This window comes from Macrobrachium nipponense, chromosome 47, assembly GCF_015104395.2.
Source record: "Macrobrachium nipponense isolate FS-2020 chromosome 47, ASM1510439v2, whole genome shotgun sequence".
Taxonomy (NCBI): Eukaryota; Metazoa; Arthropoda; class Malacostraca; order Decapoda; family Palaemonidae; genus Macrobrachium; species Macrobrachium nipponense.
The window spans coordinates 18741500-18762214 of record NC_087222.1 but is presented as its reverse complement, the minus strand read 5'-3'; the positions used below and the strand labels follow the sequence as shown (position 1 = coordinate 18762214).

Here is a 20715-nt window from a genome sequence, read left to right as displayed (position 1 = left end):
ATATACAATAATTACTTACAAATGATTTACTTACGTTTTTATCTATTTATTTATGAATTGCGTTCATTTATTTTTTCTTTTCCAAAAACTGATCTGTTCTGTATTTCCTATTACCTTTCTGTACGTCTTTGAAATGAACACCATATTCCTTTGGAAGATTATGATAATAATAATAATAATAATAATATAAAATATTAATATATATTATATATAAAATATATATATATATATATATATTATATATATATATATATATATATATATATATTAAATACACACAAACACAAATACACGAACATACGGAAGTACCTTGAATGTATACGTACACACACACACACACACACAAATACTTGACCTTACAGAAGTATCTTGACTGTATACATACACATACACGTAAACACACGACCATACAGGAAAACCTTGAATATATACATACACACACACACAAACACACGACCTTGAATCAAGAACTTCACAAGACGAAGGGACCGCTTCCTACCATCAAATACGCCAGCTAGATAAAAACCGGATCAATAGGAAAAAAAAAAAACTCGAGGACGTGCAAATCCAGATTGTTCACATCGATTCGACTGCTCTCTCTCTTCTCTCTCTCTCTCTCTCTCTCTCTCTACTACACAAACCCAAACACGCACACACATATAAATATATATATATATATATATATATATATATATATATATATATATATATATATATATATATATATATGTAAAACATAAAATTTAGTGAAATACACTCTCTCTCTATACTAAAGAGTTGAACAGGAATTTGGTAACTCTCTCTCTCTCTCTCTCTACATACACAAACACGCACACACATATAAATATATATATATAATATATATATATATATATATTATATAGATATATATATATATATATGTTAAACATAAATTTAGTGAAATACACTCTCTCTATACTAAAGAGTTGACAGGAATTTGGTAACTCTCTCTCTCTCTCTCCTCTCTTGGTTACCCACAATGTTCTCGTTCAAAAAAAAAATAACCTTTAGTCAATTTTGACGCTGAAGGCTACGCATACTTGACAGTATTCAATTCTTCTTCTGTGATTATAGTAGTGGCTGACAAAGGGAAGTGTTGTTTTTTATTCATTTATTCATTTTTATTTAAAATCCTTGCATGGTCTTTATTGGTAGGCCACCGGTATTTTGTATTGTTGTAAATCTTTACAATTGGCGAGATATTAAGATTACCGAATGAGATACTAGACTGATGACACCTCACTATCTCTCTCTCTCTCTCTCCCGCACACACACACACACACATGCACCACACAAACACACACACCAAACACACACACACACACACACAAACACACACACACACACACATATAATATATATATATATATAGATATATATAGATAGATATTATATAGATATATATATATATATATATATATATATATATATATATATATATATATATTTATATACTGAAGAATTAACCGTTGATTTAGTATAAACTCTCTCTCTCTCTCTCTCTCTCTCTCTCTCTCTCTGTATATATATATATATATATATATATATATATATATATATATATATATATATATATATATATATATATATATATATATATTCTTACAAGATTATGTTTATTTTCATTTAATTTTGTTTATACTGTTGCTTACGTTTATTCTTTTTGTTTCCTATTTTTTTATTACTATTCAAGAGAGGCAAACTGCTTGTTTGGTATCAAAAAAGTAATTACCATGTACAGAATACCCTTAGGTAGTTCAGCCAAAGTTACAGGGTTCAGCATATAGACCATTACAGCAGTCGATTCCGAGAGCTAAACCAGAGAGGTTATCCTGACACTCGACCCAGAGTCACGAAGGAGAAGGGACAAGGGATAATACATATATAACTAGTCGAGAGAGAGAGAGAGAGAGAGAGAATATCGGATTCTTGCCATTGTGTTTTGGTATTTCGTTGTCATGTCACGTTGGGCATGATAAGTGTGGTTTTATGTTGATATTCTCTGTGTTCATTAGTGCCATTTCTATTATTTATATTCCTGTGTTTTGGAATATTGTCGTTAGTTATTACCAGTGGAGTTGGTATATATTGTTGCATATGCGTGCATCAGGTCAGTGGCTTTGTGTTGTAATTTCTGTAGGTAAGAGGTGTTGTTATTATATAGTCCGTTTCTTTACCCTTGGTAATTAACGATAGTTAGCCTGTCCATTCGCTAGTTGATATCTTGTACTGTTTGTATAATTGCTTGTTAGCACTTTATTGAGGAATACATTGATTCGTTGCTGTAGTGGTTGTCTTTATTATGATGGATCTCTCGTTCTGATATATATCATAACTCGTTAGCTTACATCTTAATTCTATTATAAGTATTATTGTGTGATGGTTTATTAAGTACCAATTTGTCATTGTGTATCTTAGTTAGTTATACGTACCTTGTTTATGGTTGTCTTGGACGTACGTTAACTTTGATGAATCGTTTGGTACTTGCCTTCGGAACTGACATTAGTCCCGTTGTTTGTGTTCTTCTCTTTATGATAAATCTCCTGTAAGACTGCTGTTTGATGACTCGTCTCTCGTACCTCCTATATGCTACTTGTATATATTATTACACTTTCATAAAGGATATCCAGCAAAGGCAAGTCAGAGTATATTTAGGTTAACCATTTTATATCTGATATTATATTCCCTTAATATTGAATTGCATTGTTATTACCATACATTTATATTGGGGTTTCTCTTGTCAATTGCAGAACCCGAGTATAGCGTTTTGGATAGTGCCGAATATATTTTAATAAATATAATAAGTTTTGTCTTGCATTTAATTGCCCTTACTTGAGTTTGTGCTAGTAGGTGCATCCCACTTTATCAACTATATTATATTCTAGAGTATTTAACTACTGTGTTACACCTGTCATAGGTTCACTGTCGCCATTATCTAGCAAAGAACCTGGATATAAAATATCACATAAAATCTATGCACAGGCACGTAACATATTTGGCGACCTTGCCAAGGATGCTTCCTCTTGCATTTTTCTCAGTGAGAGTAGTTATTATGTATTGTGCTGGACTCTTGTAGTTATTTTATGACAGTACGGTGTGGTTGCATATTTTTGTGCATTTTTCGTGCGGGGTTATTTCATATATTATTCATAATGTCTACTTTAGAATCTCTTACTGCTATAGGAGAAAAACTCGGATATGAGGGTAAGTTGGCTGAGTTTGTAAAGGAACATATGCAAATAGAGAAAGAGAACAGGCAGATTGTTTGAGAGAAGCTAGAGCAGCTAGAAGGCAGGAGTTAGCAGAGGAGGAGAAGTTACAGTTTTAGATAAAGTTGGAGCAAGTAAAGAAAGGTGAAGGTAGTGGTGATGGTGACACAGCAGGACATTTTACGTGTGGACTCAGAAGCTTATACCTAAATTTTCAGAGACAGATGTGAGTCAGTTTTTTTAGCTTTTGAGAAAGTAGTCTAAACAGTTAGACTTGGAGAAGGCGAGTTGGGCTCTTTATTGTGCAATCAGTTTTTGTAGGGAAAGCTCAGGAAGCTTATGCTACATTAGCTTCGAGATAGCATAGATTATGAGGTAGTGAAGAGCGCTGTGTTGTCCGCTTATCAACTTGTTCCCGAAGCGTACAGACAAAAGTTCAGAAATTATGTGAAAGGAGCAAACCAGACATTTTTTTGATAATGCGAGGCATAAGTCTGTATTGTTCGATGATTGGCTCCGGTCTAGGTCAATTACTGATTTTGTAGATCTTAGAGAACTTCTTTTGCTTGAAGATTTCAAAGATAGTATGTCTAGGGATGGTCAGAGTACACTTGGAAGAGTTAGATCATAAAACTTTGGAAGAAGCAGCCAGGTCAGCTGATAGATTTGTACTAACTCATGGTAAAACTTATCAACCCAGAACTTATAAGTATTAGTTATAGTCATTATCAGCCAAGTAGAAAATATGTAACTAGAGATCAAACACAGAATAACTCACCTAAAGTAAGTAAGGATAAGAAAGAGATAACATGTTACAAATGTGGTAAGCTAGGACATTTTCAGTTTGAGTGTAAACAGAGACAAGGTAAAGTAACACTAATCTCAAGATGTCAAGTTAGTAAGGATGAGTATGTGAGTAAGATGAGTAAAGTTGATTTTGAAAATGATAAGAGTGTTGAAACGAATGAAGTGTTAAAGAATTTTGGAGAGTATCTGCATGAAGGTAGAATAAGAGTGTTTAAGAATCCAGATGTTGTAAGTAAAGCTTTAGTTATGTTAAGAGATACTGGTGCATCTCAGTCATGTCTTAAGAAAAGTTTACCAGAGAAAATTATGAAGTAAAGAAGATAACTTTGTTCTGTTAGGAGGTTTTCCTAATTCGTCAGTGTCATGTCCACTTGTTGGAATTTAAAATTGAGTCAAAGCTAGTTCAAGGTACCCATAGATTTGCGATTGTAGAACAATTGCCCATTCCAGGTATAGAATGTGATACTAGTAATGATGTAATATGTCCAGTTCAACAGAGAGGGGAAAGAGTAAGTAAAGAAGTAGTTGAAGTGACCAGTAAACCTATAGCTCCCGTAACCAGAGCTCAGAGTAAGTGACGACAGTAGATGAGGATGAAGATCTCAACTTGGCAGACTTTTAGAAGGAGGTGGTAGTAGGTAATATTCCAGTGCAAGAGTCGCTGAAGTGTATAGGTGACAGAAAAGATTTAGTAAAGGCGCAGAAAGAAGATAAAGGTTTAAGTAACATTTTTGAGAATGCTGTTCCAGAAAATGAAAGTATCGGATGTAAGGTAAGCCTGTTTTTTTCATTAGAAATTAAGTATTGTATAGATGTCCAGATCAAAATTAGCAAATGCTAGTAATGCATCGGTAGATTCATCAAATTGTAGTCCCAGAGAAGTATAGAAAATGTAATATTGCAACAAGCCCATGATAATCTTTGTGGAGGACACTTTGGTATTGCCAAGACTATGTACAAAGTGAGAAAGCATTTTTTTGGCCTTCATTAAGAAAGACGTAAAGAGATATTGCAAATGCTGTCATGTATGCCAAGTTGTAGGTAAACCCAATCAAATGATAACCTAAAGCACCTCTTGTACCAATAACTGTACTAACAGAAACCATTTTCGCAGATTGTGATAGATATAGTGGGACCGCTACCAAAAACATCATCAGGTAATGAATACATCTTAACTATCATGGATCGCACCACCAGATATCCAGAAGCTATCCCGATACGCAAGATTTCCAGTAAAGTAGTAATCAAACATTTAACAGATATTTTTTTCTAGATTCGGTTTTCCAAAGGAAATTCAATCAGATAGAGGCAGTAACTTTATGAGTAAGTTGTTTAGTAAGAAAATGCTAGAATGGAATATTAAGCATGTTGTATCTTCGCCATACCATCCAGAAAGCCAAGGGGTGTTAGAACGATTTCACCTAACTATGAAAAATGCTTTAACTAAGTATGGGTCTGAATTTCAAAGTCAGTGATGTTGATTTGCCATATGTTTGTTTGCAATTAGATCATCTCCAAATGAAAGCTTAGGTTTTACCCCTTTTGAATTGACATTCGTCACGAGGGTAAGGAGTCCCTTGAATATGATTAGATCAGTGGAGTGATAATGGTGAGAGCAAATTTGATGTTTTAAAACATGTTACAGAATTTAAAGAGAAGTTGAAGAGGATGATAGAATGGTCAAATAAGAATGTAGTGAAAGCGCAGGAGTGTATGAAGCGAAAGTATGATAAAAATACAGTGTTGAGACAATTTAAGGAAGGTGATAGTGTACTTGTTTTATACCTATTCCAGGACAGTTTAAAAGCCGGTATGTTGACCCGGTATAGTAAAACGTAGAGTAAATCATTTCAAATTATCATAGTAGAGTTGCCTAACAGACGTAACAAGGAACAAGTCTTTCACGTCAATTTACTGAAGCCATATTACCAACAGGAAGTAATTAAACCAGTTGCGGTAGTGCATAGTAAATCTATTAAAATTGAGAATGAGATAAATGAAGATATGAATGAAGAAGAGACATGTGTGAAAGTGAATATGATTGGAGTAAAAATGGAGTTGATTTAACAGAACTGGAAGAATGATTGTCATATTTGCCTGATTCACAGTTAAAGATGTTATACAGGTACTTAGGGACTTTCCATCATTGTTTCAGAATCGTCCTGGTAAAGTGAATTGTCTTCAACATGACATTAAGTTAGTCCCAGATGCTAATCCGATTAGACAGGCACCTTATCGATTATCCCCACCTAAAGCATTAGAAGTTAAGAAACAAATAGATTACATGTTGCAACATGACTTAATTGAACCAAAGTAACAGTCCATGGAGTTCTCGGTAGTATTGGTAGATAAGAAGGACGGTACTTTCAGGTTGTGTATTGATTTATCGGAAGGTGAATGAGTTGACTATCCCTGATTCATATCCATTACCACGCATAGACGATTGTGTTGACAAAATAGGGCACTCAAAGTTTGTCAGTAAATTTGATTTGCTTAAAGGATATTGGCAAGTTCCGTTGACTGAAGAGTCCAGAAGTGTCACGGCTTTCATAACGCCTGACGGTTTTATTTCAATGCAAAATTATGCCTTTTGGTTTACGCAATGCTGCTAGTACGTTCCAACGACTTATGTTTTGTAATCAGAGATGTGAGAATTGTACAGTATTTAGATGATGTGTTTTGTGTATAGCAATTCTTGGTCAGAGCATCTAAAACATATTCGATCTTTTATTTTCAGCTTTGCTAAAGTACGGATTAGTAGTTAACCTTGAAGAAGTGTGAGTTCGGTAAGGCAGAGATTACATATCTAGGTTATTTCAAGTTGGAAGTGGAAATATCTCGCCTAAGAACAGCAATATTGAATCTATTATTAAATTTAAGACTCCGGAAAATAAGAAGCAAATTAGACAGTTTCTTGGGATGTGTAGTTATTTCAGACGGTTTGTTCGTAAATTTTCAGAATTAGCTGCACCTTTAACGAATCTTCTAAGTACGTAGATGTAATTTTAATTGGTCAGATTTGGCTGAGAAATCATTTTTGCAATTGAAGAGTATTTTGTGTGCCAAACCTATTTTTGCGTCTTTTGCGCTCACCAGATTTTTTCCAACCATTCCAGATGATGGTAGATGCAAGCGACATTGGTATCGGAGCAGTGCTGATGCAGAAATACGATGACATTCTTTTTCCTGTTAGCTATTTTTTTTCTAGAAAAATTAAATCGCAGCCAGAGTAAATACAGCACGATCGAGAAGGAATGTTTAGCATGATTGTCAGCCATACAACATTTTGAAGTATATGTAAATTCAAGTCCTGCAGAGGTAGAGATATTCTCAGATCATAATCCTTTAAAGTATCTACATCAGTTCAACAATAAGAACAGACTCTCATGCGATGGTCTCCCTTGTATTTACAAGAATACACAATCAGTATCAAGCATGTGAAAGGAAAAGATAACGTAATAGCTGATGCCCTTTCACGTTCTTTTGTATATTTTTTTTTTATACCCGATTGTGACTTGTTCTCAAATGTGACTTCTTTTGTATATTCCTGTTTTAAAAAGCACTACCCATGCTTTTTAGATTTGCGGTGGAGGTATTACAAGTTTTGTTTATTTTCATTAATTTTGTTTATACTGTTTGGTTACGTTTATTCCCTTTTTGTTTTCCTATATTTTATTACTATCAAGAGAGGCAACTGCTTGTTTGGTATAAAAAAGTATTTACCATGTATAGAATACCATTAGGTAGTTCAGCCAAAGTTACAGGGTTCAGCATATAGACCATTACAGCAGTCGATACCGAGAGCTAAACCAGAGAGGTTATCCTGACACTCGACCCAGAGTCACGAAGGAGAATGGACAAGGGATAATACGTATATAACGAGTCAGAGAGAGAGAGAATATCGGATTGTTGCCATTGTGTTTTGGTATTTCGTTGTCATGTCACGTTGGGCATGATAAGTGTTGTTTTATGTTGATATTCTCTGTGTTCATTAGTGCCATTTCTATTATTTATATTCCTGTGTTTTGGAATATTGTCGTTAGTTATTACCAGTGGAGTTGGTATGGTTGCATATGCGTGCACGAAGTCAGTGGCTATATGTGTTATCATTTCTGTAGGTAAGAGGTGTTGTTATTATATAGTCAGTTTCTTTACCCTTGGTAATTAACGATAGTTAGCCAGTCCATTCGCTAGTTGATACTCTTGCATTGTTTGTATAATTGCTTGTCGGCACTTTAATGACGAATTACGTTGATTCGTTGCTGGTAGTGGTTGTCTTTATTATGATGGATCTCTCGTTCTGCTATATATCATAATCGTTAGCTTACATCTTAATTCTATTATAAGATTATTGTGTGATGGTTTATTAAGTACCAATTTGTCAATGTGTATCTTAGTTAGTATACGTACTTTGTATATGGTTGTCTTTGGACGTACTTAACTTTGATGAATCGTTTGGTACTTGCCTTCGGTACACATTAGTCCCATTGTTTGTGTTCTTCTCTTTATGATAAATCTCCTGTAAGACTGCTGTTTTGGTGACTCGTCTCTCGTACCTCAATATGCTACTTGTATATATTATTACATTTTCATAAAGGATATTCCAGAAAAAGGCAAGTCAGAGTATAATTTAAGTTAACCATTTTATATCTGATATTATATTCCCTTAATATTGAATTGCATTGTTATTACCATACATTTATATTGGGTTTTCTCTTGTCAATTGCAGAACCCGAGTATGGCGTTTTGGATAGTGCCGAATATATTTTAATAAATATAATAAGTTTTGCTTTGTTTGCATTTAATTGCCCTTACTTGAGTTTGTGCTAGTAGATGCATCCCACTTTATCAACTATATTATATTTCTAGAGTATTTAACTACTCTGTGTTACACCTGTCATAGGTTCACTGTCGCCATTATCTAGCAAAGAACCTGGATATAAATATCACATAAAATCTATGCACAGGCACGTAACAATATATATATATATATATATATATATATATATATATATATATATATATATATGTATATATATGTATATATATAGATATATATATGTATATATATAGATATATATATATATATATAGAGATAATATATATATATATATATATATATATATATATATATATATATATATATATATATATATATATATATATACTATCTATATAGATATACATATATTATTATTATATATATATATATATTATATATATATATATATATATATATATGTATATATATATATATATATATATATATATGTATATCTATATGTATATCTATATAGATATATATATATGTATATCTATATAGATATATATATATATATATATATATATATATATATATATATATATATATATATATATATATATATATATATATGATCACCATCGAACTGTGATTCATTTATATATCATTCAAGCTACAAATGTCCTTTAATATCTAAATTCACTCTACCTCGGAATTGATATATTTTCATATATGTAGCTTGAATGATATATATATATATATATATATATATTATATATATATATATATATATATATATATATATATATATATATTGTTACGTATGAACCTGGCCTTGAAAGGGCTCCAATACGTAAACAAGAATAGTTGAGGGAAAACAGAGTAAATTACTTGAACTTACCGTAAAAAGGATTTAAAGTGAACATTTACTCTAGAGGAAAAGGTCCGCCAGAAAAACTCAGCTAATTACTTTATATCTATTTATTTACAAGAGGCCGGTTACTGGCCTGGAGAAAAAGTAAATGCAGCGTGTCCACCCACTTGTTGGGGACCCGTATAGCTCTCACAAGGGGATTATATATAATATTATATATTATATATAATTAATATATATATAATATATATAATATATCATTTATATATATAATTATATCTATATATATGTATATATCTAATAGAATATATATATATATATATATATATATATATATATATATATCTATAATATGTATATTCTATATAGATGTATATATCTATATATAATATATTATATATAATATAGATAAATATATATATCTCTATATATATATAATATATAGATATATATATATTATTCTCTCTATATATAAATATATCTATATATCATATATCATATCTATAAATATATATATATATATATATATTATATTATTTATATGATAAGATATCTATATATATATCTATATATATCGATATATATCATATATATATTATATATATATCTATATAGATCTCTATATCTAATATATATATATATACTATATATATATATATATATCATATATAGATAGATTATATAGATAGTTCTATATATATATTTATATTTATTTATATTTATATATATATATCTAATTATATATATAATATAGATAGATAGATAGATAGATAGATAGATAGATAGATATATAACTGCAACGCATTATCGCTCTGAACTCGGCCACAGCTTTTTTTTTTCCAGTGTTGACACCATCCAAGTGGAAGCTGCCCCCCCCCCCCCTCCCCCGCCTTATTGCACTCACAGATCTACGTGTTTCTGAACTACAAGTTTCTCTCTCTCTCTCTCTCTCTCTCTCTCTCTCTCTCTCTCTCTCTCTCTCAAATGACCAGTGATATGAAACATCTGAAAAAGAGTCTGTAGTAAAGATTTCAATAAAGAGAAGAAGAAGAAGAAGAAGAAGAAAGAAACTGACAAAACGCAGCAACCGACACTTGATGAATAACAGTGAGCTGAAGCGGTCCGCTCCCTCATCCACTATTCTTGGCCAACCGTTCCTCACCCACTAACCCCCCTCTCCTCCAACCGGGGAGGCGAGGAGGAGGAGGAGGAGAAGCGAAAACGAAAGAGAAGATTAATTAAATAGACTCCCCTGGTGGATGTGCGAGGAAGCAGCAGCTATTGCTCTGCTTCCCTTCTTTAGATCGGAAAAGAAGAAGAAGAAGAACTTGTTCTTTCCCTGGAAGCAAACAAAGCTTCACACTGATAATAATAATCATGAAATACAGACTGACGACGTCCTCCTCAAAGCAGAGCAGAGCAGAGCAGAGCGCTGCAGGGCGGCAGAGGATGGCAGCTAAAATGTCGTCATACAGCTCTTAATATTATTCCATCCTGACTTACTTTTGGAGCGCGTTCATTAATATCCCCAATACTTATAATTATTTTTGTATTATCCCGAGATGCCGAGTGAGTGCTTCTTGTTCTGTATTGCCCTCGCCTGGGGACGGGGACGGTGTTGCAAGTGAGTGGGTTCGTTGATTTTCATTCATTTGTAATAACTGAATGCAGTTAAGGGCAAACCACACCTAGGGCGCCACAACCACCCAAAAGTGGTGATGCAACCCCACCAGGGCCTCCATATTTGCCTACCCCCAAAAACCTGGTCGAGTTTGGCAATTTGCAACGACCGGAGGAGGGTCGTTTCCTCAAACCGTTTTTCGAGTGATGCCCTCAAACAGAAGGGAAAATTCCCAAAGCCCAACACCCTGTAGCTAAGAGGGGAAATCCTCCCACGGCCATGAGTCTCCCAATGGACAAACACCGCCCCCCCCCCTCTCCCCCAACCTGTTTGGTCTGTTCTGTTTGGAAATGCAAACCCCAGGTCAATAGGCCGAGTCATTCTCGAATTATGGAAGCCTGAATTTTGTGAAAAAGAGGATGGGCGCTTCCTTGGGGTTTGGGCTTCTTCATATGATTTTCTTTGAATGGATGAAGAATTAGAGGTGGTTTTTTTGTTTTTTTATATATGTAATATGTATGTATGTATGGATGGGGACTGAATATTGGGGTGGGGAAGGAGGCCCCGTGCCATTACGAAGCTTTTTCTTCTATAACAGCAACAAGAAACATTCTGTGTGTGTGTGTGTGTGAATATCAATGAAGTTCCTCAGATTGCTAAAGTTGATAATTAATAATAATGTTCACATGTCTGATGGGTTCGTATTCAAGATTTACGTATTTTTACTGAATTTTCTGTGGGTCGGAAACGGAATATGAGCTGTTGTTTTGCAACAAAAATTACTCAAATTAAACCATAATTGCAATATATTGCAACTGAATCCTGGCAGACGCCTTTTTCAGCTGGGTAACATGCACTATTTTAAGTCTAACCATGAACAGTATTGCGAAATTACAATTTGTATATTACATTCATTGCAAATTATTCCAAAACTCAAGGGGATGGAGTTTTTACAATTTGCTGTTCTCTAACTGATCATTCATCTTTACATTTCTCCTTTAAAACTGGGATGCTTCCCCTGCTGGACTCCCTTGACTTGCAGCATTCTGCTTCCCCGACCAACGCTCTCAGTTAAAAGGCCTCTGTCAGCCCTGTTCTTAAGAGCAGAGTCATCAATAGCAATATTTGACTTTGTACGTTTTCTGTGAAGTTATTATTCGAGCTCTGGCACTCATTCTGGTGTCAATGGAGAGCGGAATACATTGTACCTTATTCTGATATATTCAAAGAAGGCATATAAGCAAAATGCATAATGTCAGGACGAGTTTAAGTCGTCCTCAATAATAAGCAGTCCGAGACTGCTTGATGCAAAACGCTACTCATCAAGAAATTGTTGTGCTTTTGATAGCGATGCACGATAAAAATTGCCGAGTAAGTGATTGCAATCACTGCATGAAAAATAAAGATTGTATTCAATTTTTTATGCCTATTTGTGCCTAGCAAAGTAGTATTTGAAGCCAAATGTATGGAATCATAAGAGGGAATTCACGAATTGGGTTCTGGTAATAGATACACAGCCCTGGATTGTTAGCCGGCAAAAAGCTTGAATTACCAATAAACATCTGAATATTCCCATATATTATATTAGTCTAAATTATGGCAAAACTGTGAGTACATTATACAGAGAAGGTTTTTATTGTTATTCTTAGCTTTAACCTCGGCAAAACCTTACATTAATGATATTTTGCTCTAAAGGGTCCACAATAATACCTACAAAGTGGTAAAAAGTCCGTGTATAATTTTGAAGACTTTACAGAAAGCTTTCGAACCCTTCCCTGGATTCATCTTCAGTCCAAATGAACAAAAAGTTACGACAAGTACAGAGGTAAATTAAAAAAACAAGAGTCGTTGAAGATCGTTGACAACGGTCGTTAGCTCGTTAATGGGCCAGGTGAAGAAAGAGGGTAGTTACAACAACAACTAGGTGATACCCTCTACCCTATTCAATCCTTCTGGCTGGCTGCAATCCTGTTGGATCTTCGTACAGGTTGTTGCAACATTACATGAAGTCCTTCGTCCAAGGGCGTAGATTGGGGCAACCGTTATCAAGCCTCCCCTGGGGCAGCGGTTACCTGGACTGCGGAAGAGGCAAGGCAGAGGCAAGCATCAGGAGAGGAAAAAACAGAGCCTGTCCTACAGTTAAAATCTTTTAAAAACATACTAGTAATATAAAAATTAACAAATTGGTCTTCGTTGACAAAAGACTTGTTTCCTTTGAATGATTCTCCCAAACTTATAGCATCTTATGTTCTCCAAAACGTCCCCTTATTACGTTCGATTTTAGAGATATAGAACTTCCTTTACCATAGTTTATCATATATATTGATAGAGGATTTATTCGTGGTTGGTTTTGCTAAAACGATATATGGTAGTTTCGTCTTCAAACGACCACACTTCATCCGAAGACTGCCATAGCACGCAATAGATGTCTTTGGTGTACAATCTTGTTAAAACATTACATGATAAGGAATACGATCTTATATTTAGTATTCCTAGCACGTAATGCCCTTTATTTAGTACTAATAGCAAGCAGAACATTTCTATTACTATTAATGCCTTTCGTCAGGTAATGTATAATTATCTTTTATTTTGAAAGTGATTTTATTTGATTTATTTGTGAAATTTAGGCACGAGGCAGACGAAATTACTAGAGTTTACCACTAAACTATTTTCTACGTTTTCTGTTCAGGTAGAAAATTTGTCTTCATAGAAAATGGTATTCCAGGATATTTGGAGACTTAGAAAAATGAGCTCTCTCTCTTCCTCAGTTATAGCAATCCTTTTCGCCTTATCTCGAAGTGAAAAGGAACAGATGCTTCCAGAATCCACTCCATGAATTAAGGAACAATAATTCTACAGCAATTAAAAGCCGAAAAGAGCCGTTATAAGGAATAGGCGAAAATAGCGGAGACGTAGGGCTACTACTACTTTAATTTACGTGCTTGTAAGCATAGAGGGTATATACCTGAAGTTGCCGATCTCTATACCAGCATTTTCCACGATAAAGAACTCCACCTCAAGGCCTCAGCTTTCCCTCCACTCTCACCCAGTGGCGGCAGAAATGCGATGGTTCTAACTTCCACAAAATGTTATGGGTGAATTTATTATTTCACTCATTTTTCTGCATTGAAAACCATATCATTAAAGTTGTACCTTTTTTTATTTATTAATCTGTTGCGTTTTGTCGCATAGTGTAAAAGTTGAAATTAAACTGTAAAAAATCACCAATTGGCCGGGCTATGAAAGCCGATGCACACACACGATCTCACGGCTACGGGCTGATCTAGGAGCAAAGAGCCCATGCTAGCACAAGGGCTGGCTTAATCTTCAACAGCAACCAACATGATCTCTCTTACAGGCTGCCTCGAGAGCAAGGGGAGCCCATGCCAGCACATGGCTGGTTAATCTTCAATAACAAAACGATCTCTCTCTTTACTAAAGTCGTAAATCTAGGAGGAACCACGAACGCGAAGTCCTTAAGAGACGACGCCCAAACGTAAACAAACCGTCATTACCTGCATCCATTATTTGGACTAATAATTTCCATTAAATTATCCAGTTCATTAGTAAATTATCTAAATTTTTAGTTGTATTCCCAACGATTGCTTACAATTGTCCACCAATTGACTTAATAGAATGAATGAAAACTAGCGAAACCACTTCTAAACCAGAACCACAAGCAAACACTATCAAATAGAAGACGCCCGAAATGTCAACAAACCGACGCCGTTTACTGCCTCGGTAGCGTAGCTTTTAGTCAAACGTTTTATCTTCTTTATGATACTAATTAACCGTCATCATAATCGTGACAATAAGTGTAATAGTTGATCAATTACAAATATAGCTGGGTAATTCAACAAAATAGTTCCGCACGGACTGCAAGGAACGTAACCGCGGATCGGATACGACATCCACTAGGGATTGGGATGTCCAATGTATATTTTGCCGTGTTTAGTACAGGCCCCTGGTGTTAATTAACAGTCGTCCTGAATAAATATTACTTAAATTCTTGTTTAGGAGGTAAAACTGCATAGGAAAACCGCGACTGCCATAGTCTAGGCCGCCGCGGAATAGTACCCTAGATCTACGTGATGTCTTGGGCTTTGAGCACCCAATCAGTCAATCATTAAGTAAGTATGGGATGGACTGCCTTTGCTTCGGTGAGTTACAGATGTTTATAGGTTGTGTATCTCTACACTTCTAGAGTCATGTTAGTACTCATAGGTTACCCTAAATACCTTAGCCTTCTATGGGGTCTTGACCTAAGACTGTCTAAATGAAATGAATTACTGTATTTTATGATGATATCTCAATGATTCACTGAAAGGCTAATGTTAAGTTTCTGTAGGATCTCATTACTGTAGGCTACAGGATGCCTGTATCCTATATCCTGGCCTACTTTATCCTGAGAGTGTCCTGGTTCAATGACACTGTATGATTTAGGGTAAACATTCACGGACAATCCATCGATCACGCTGGCGGGGTCTTATTCACTCGATATTTAATTTGTGAAACAAGAATACAATTACAACTTTAAGCATACCATTCAAAAGCTTGACTGATGACCATCTCCGGTGTCAGGACGCGTTAAAAATACTTTTTCGGAGGGTAGCCAGCCGTGGTAGTCGGTGAGTTGGACCAGTCCACGCGGCGTTTTACCCTAGGCTAGCTGGTTAAGTATATCTTAGTTTTACCAGACCACTGAGCTGATTAACAGCTCTCCTAGGGCTGGCCCAAAGGATTGGATATTTTTATGTGGCTAGGAACCAATTTGTCACCTAGCAATGGGACCTACAGCTTATTGTGGGATCCGAACCACACTATATCAAGAAATGAATTTCTATCAACAGAAATAAATTCCTCTGATTCTTGTTGGCCGAGCCGGGATTTGAACTTCGGACCACCGAATTGGCAGCCGAGCGCAAAAACCACTCGTCCAGTGAGGAACTTGTAGCCTAGGCTAGGCTATAGCTCTATGTCCTAGGTTACTTTTTCAAATGGTCAAAAGACGAGAGTAGAGGAGGATTTATGCTACAAGATGACTGGTGTAAATTGTCTTTCACCAGTTTTTGTTGTTTTCTTTTACAGGTTTTCTCCTACTTACAATGGGGTTAGTTTCCAAAAAACCATCGATTGTTGGAAAAATGGTGTCTCGAATGTATCCTAACCTACACTGTGGTAATCGGTACCGTCCTTACATAGATGGTAGCCTAGCCTACACTACACAGTATACTCTATACATATGTGGTATATTTCTCTACATTCAATGCAGATTGACTAAATGATAATTCAGTGCTAAGAGAAATTGAATAACACCAACAAGAGTTTGCCTAGCATATACTATGGTATATCGTATACATATACAGTAGCCCAGTCTACAGTATACTACATATATATATACTACAAGTACAGTAAAGTAATTATTAACCCTTAGAATGCAGCTGTCACCCCTGAGCGAACGACCAGGCACTTTGTTATAGAAGAGCGAACATCGACACCCTGGGTTTACCACCACAGAAACCAAAAAAAGTTTTACCCTTACAAAATTAACGCGGTCCAATTTGTTTTCTTTCATTTACAATAATAGAAAACCTGATGGCAATATCTAGCACCAAGTATTGGTGGCGTCCGGAAACATAACAATAACAAAAGACCTCAATGTTTACGCCGAGCTGGGCAAGAGATGACTTGTGTTTTGTTCATTTATTCGTTACAAATGGTATGTTTTACGCATTAATGCATTTTTTGTATTATGAATCAATGCTGGTTGAAAGTAATATTTTCAAAAGTTACCACAAGCTTATGTAATTGTAGAATGCAGCAGATATAATGGCCAGAATCTAAATGTTATTGTTTGGCCCTTTAACTGGTCATTTAGATTTTGATCCTTTTAATCGATCGTAAATGTACACAAATATATGAATTAGTAAACTATGTATATGTTTTTATGTTAAGCTATATAAAGACATACTTTTCCTCTTATACTATACGTATGTATATGTAAATTATTTATATATATATAAATAGAGAAACAGAGGAAGAAGTAGCGAGAGATAAAGAGAGAGGAGGATTTGCCTTGTTGAGACATAGTTGCCAGAGTGTTTTAGGTAGGCTAGGATTCGTGGACATTGTTTGGGAAAGGAAAAACGTGCGTTTTAGAGGGCTAGGCTTCATGGACGTTGTTTTGGAAATGATAAATGAGTACTGAATACTAATTGATTTAGCCAGTTTATTTGGAAAGTGTTGAAAAGTTAGTACTGACAGCAATGCAAGCTAAACTCATAACACCAGTCATTATTATTTTTTCTTGCATTTCCTGTCTTGCTTTTGCTTCACATGCACAGTTGTGTAGGTTAGATTACGTTTGGTTTTCCGCTCTAGTTTTACATTTTTATCTAAGATAATGATTGTTTTATTTGTTTTTGTATCACGCACACAACTATGTAGCCTGTGCTAGCTGTGTAGGTTAGCTTAGTTTTCAGCCTGGAAAAGTTTGAATAAGAGTTACTGTTTGATCAATGGTTAGTTACCACTGATCAAACAGTAACTCTTATCTTGTACCAGTTTACATGGTTGTGCAAATGAATTGTTGGAAGGTTATTCAAAAAGGCCACTGATTGGTAAGAGGAGACTGGAATCACCATTATCAAACAGACCCACAGGCAGGCATTTCATTACTCAATTTGTAAACAAAATTCACAAGCCTGATTGTATTGTTTGCAGTGTAAGAAGTACTGACTGCTGCTTGAAAAAAAAAGGGCAGTGCAAAAGAAAATAAACGACATATCATTGTGAAACCTGTCCTAACAATCCACCTTCATGCATTTTGCCATGCTTCAAAATGTACCATACTGTAAGCAAGTACAAAAAGACCTGTGAATGTAAAAAGCGATACAAAAATAGTGGTTAGCTGAAGTTTTATTTTAAAAGTTTTCTAAATGAAAATACCCATTAGGAAGAGATTTTTTTCATATATAATGCATTAAATACTTTTTAATTTCATTCCTGTCTTTATATCATATATAAAAGGTTCTCTCTGTTATTTTCGTATAATAGAAATTGAACTGTATACAAAAAAGTTATATTGCAAGTTCTTTTCCATTCTTTCTTTCAACACTACAAAATCTCAAAAAAGCGATACGTAAAAGGTACCTATTTTCCCAAAGAAAAAATATTTTTGTATAGAGTTATTTATCAAGAAATGGTTGCAAATTCAATCCACATGCCTTTTCTTTAATTTTAGCTCCCCAAACAAAATGCTGGGTCAAGAATTATGTATAATGCACTCCAAATGTTTTTTTACTTTTCCCATTTTTTTCTAAAAATACAGTATTTGTCAGGCCTTTAATCACATTTTTTAAGAAAAAAATAATGCCATATATGTATAATATAGGTCCTGTTCTTATAGCAAGAGGTATATGAAGTCAAATGGAGCATTTTCATTTTTTTTATGAAGTTTTACGCACCCAGGGGGTAAATTCCAAATACATAAGGGTTAATATCAGCTAATTCTGGAGGGTCACTACATTCTGATCATATGATGATAGTATAAATTTGATGAAAAGGAACTACTCAATCATATTCAGTTCGACATTGTCCTAATTGACAGTGTAAAGGCTGCTAATGGCTACTATAATTATAAACGCAATCATTCAGTTCGACATTGTCATAATTGAACAGTGTAAGGCTGCTAATGGCTACATATAATTATAAAATACAAATGTAAGGCATATGCATCTTTTACTTGAATCTTATTAAAAGATATATTTTTATGAATAGAACTTACCTGGCAGTTATATATATATATATAGCTATAGTCTCTATCGGTCCGGCAGATTTTTCAAAACTCGCGGCAACCGCCGAGTGGTAGGTGTCCGGTTAGGTGGTTAACAACCCTTACAGGGTGGTACTTGGAATCATTCCCATTTTCTATTCCTCAGATCATCTCTGCCGGTTGGACTGTCAACATCATTGCTAGTCCGCCGTTGGGTTTTTCGCTCGCTTCCCTGTGTCGCTGTATTTCTACTAATTGGTGACGTATTCTGTGGATTGGCAATCGCTTTTTGGCTTGTGTTTTTGGATTATTCTTTTTATTGTTCTTTGATTTGTGATGTCTCAGAAACAGTTTCGAGTGTGTGTGAATGAGGAGTGTAAGGTAAGATTGCCGAAGGCTTCGGTTGATCCTCACACTGTTTGTTTGGGGTGTAGGGGTTTTGAATGTGCCTTGGATAAAAGATGTAAAGAATGCGAGGTTTTGGATGAGAAACAATGGTTGGATATGAAACGCTATGTGCGTAGATTGGAGTTAGATAAAGTCAGGAGGGCTTCTAAATCTAAATCTAAATCTAGGTCTGGAAGTGATGCTAGCGTAGACCTTTCTATTCCCTCAACCCCTGTAGTAGTTGAACCTGTTCCTGAGGTAGTAGCTCCTTCTCCTGTAACAGGACCTGTAGCTACGTTGGATGACCCTCAGTTCGTCAAGATGGCGGCTGAGATGCAAGTCTTCAAGGATCAACTTGCAGCCTTTAAACAAGGTAAGAGTGAAGGTGAAATAAGTGATAGTGCTTGTGAAAGTGCAGTGGAGGTGGCGACTGATCAATCCTGTCATGCCCCCAGGCCTATAGACCTCTACCACCAAGCTCCCAGGACCAGGAGAAGGTACGTCGATGACCGTAAGGGGGTGAGAGGAACTGATCCTCGGTCAGCCGTCGCCTCAAGTAGTCCTGTTGCGTTTTCCCAGGCTACTTATGACCGCCACAGGAAAGGCGTGTCGGAAGTGCTAGCGTCTTCTCTGAGCCCCTCTCCAAGACGCAGATGGCAGTATGAGGAGTCGAGGCCGCTCAAGAGAAGTTGGAGACAGCGTCCTGATCAGACTCGTTATCGCTCGCCCCATTTGAGTAGATGGAGTAGCCCGGAACCATTTCCTTCTGACGACGACTTGGAGGCCTCTCTTGCGAAAAGGGCGAGACCTAGAGAGGATGATTCTCCGCAGGACACATGGAGAGTAGAGAGATCTTCTTTCCCTTCAGATTACGGGGAATTCTCAAGAGAACCTTCTCCGTCTTCCAGCATTGCTCGACACCCGTCCCCTTCGGAACCGCAGGACCCACAGCGGTGCGAGATCTTTCATGGCTGTCATGCAAGAAACAGCTGGACTTCTCTAGTGGAAGCCTTTAGCCGCCCTCCTCCCAGTCGGGCAGACGTAAGGACGACAAGCTACCGGTGAAGAGATCAAGGGAGGAAACTCCGGTAGAGGTTTCTACAGCGCGTAAGAAGGAGCGGGGTTCCTCAACTTGTCAGGATTTTGATCAGCACCGTTCGCGCGACGTAAGAAAGTTACGGCTCTCTCCTCTCGCTAAACCTTCCGTCTCTCGGCATCGTGAGGGATCTGGCTCCGTTCAGGCTACTTCTCCCGATTCTC

The 20715-nt window shown here is 35.7% G+C and overlaps 2 protein-coding genes across 5 annotated transcripts in view; one reads left to right on the top strand and one right to left on the bottom strand.

The window, feature by feature from the left end:
* Positions 1 to 20715, bottom strand: part of LOC135204742 (zinc finger protein OZF-like) — a 569882-nt gene that overhangs the window by 476789 nt on the left and 72378 nt on the right. The gene's annotated exons all lie outside the window — the stretch shown is intronic.
* The window catches only part of LOC135204745 (zinc finger protein 300-like), a 362981-nt gene continuing 357563 nt past the window's right edge, over positions 15298 to 20715 (top strand). Inside the window, exon 1 of the mRNA XM_064234912.1 lies at positions 15298 to 15424. The gene's annotated coding sequence lies outside the window, so the exon portion shown is untranslated. The remainder of the gene's footprint in view (positions 15425 to 20715) is intronic.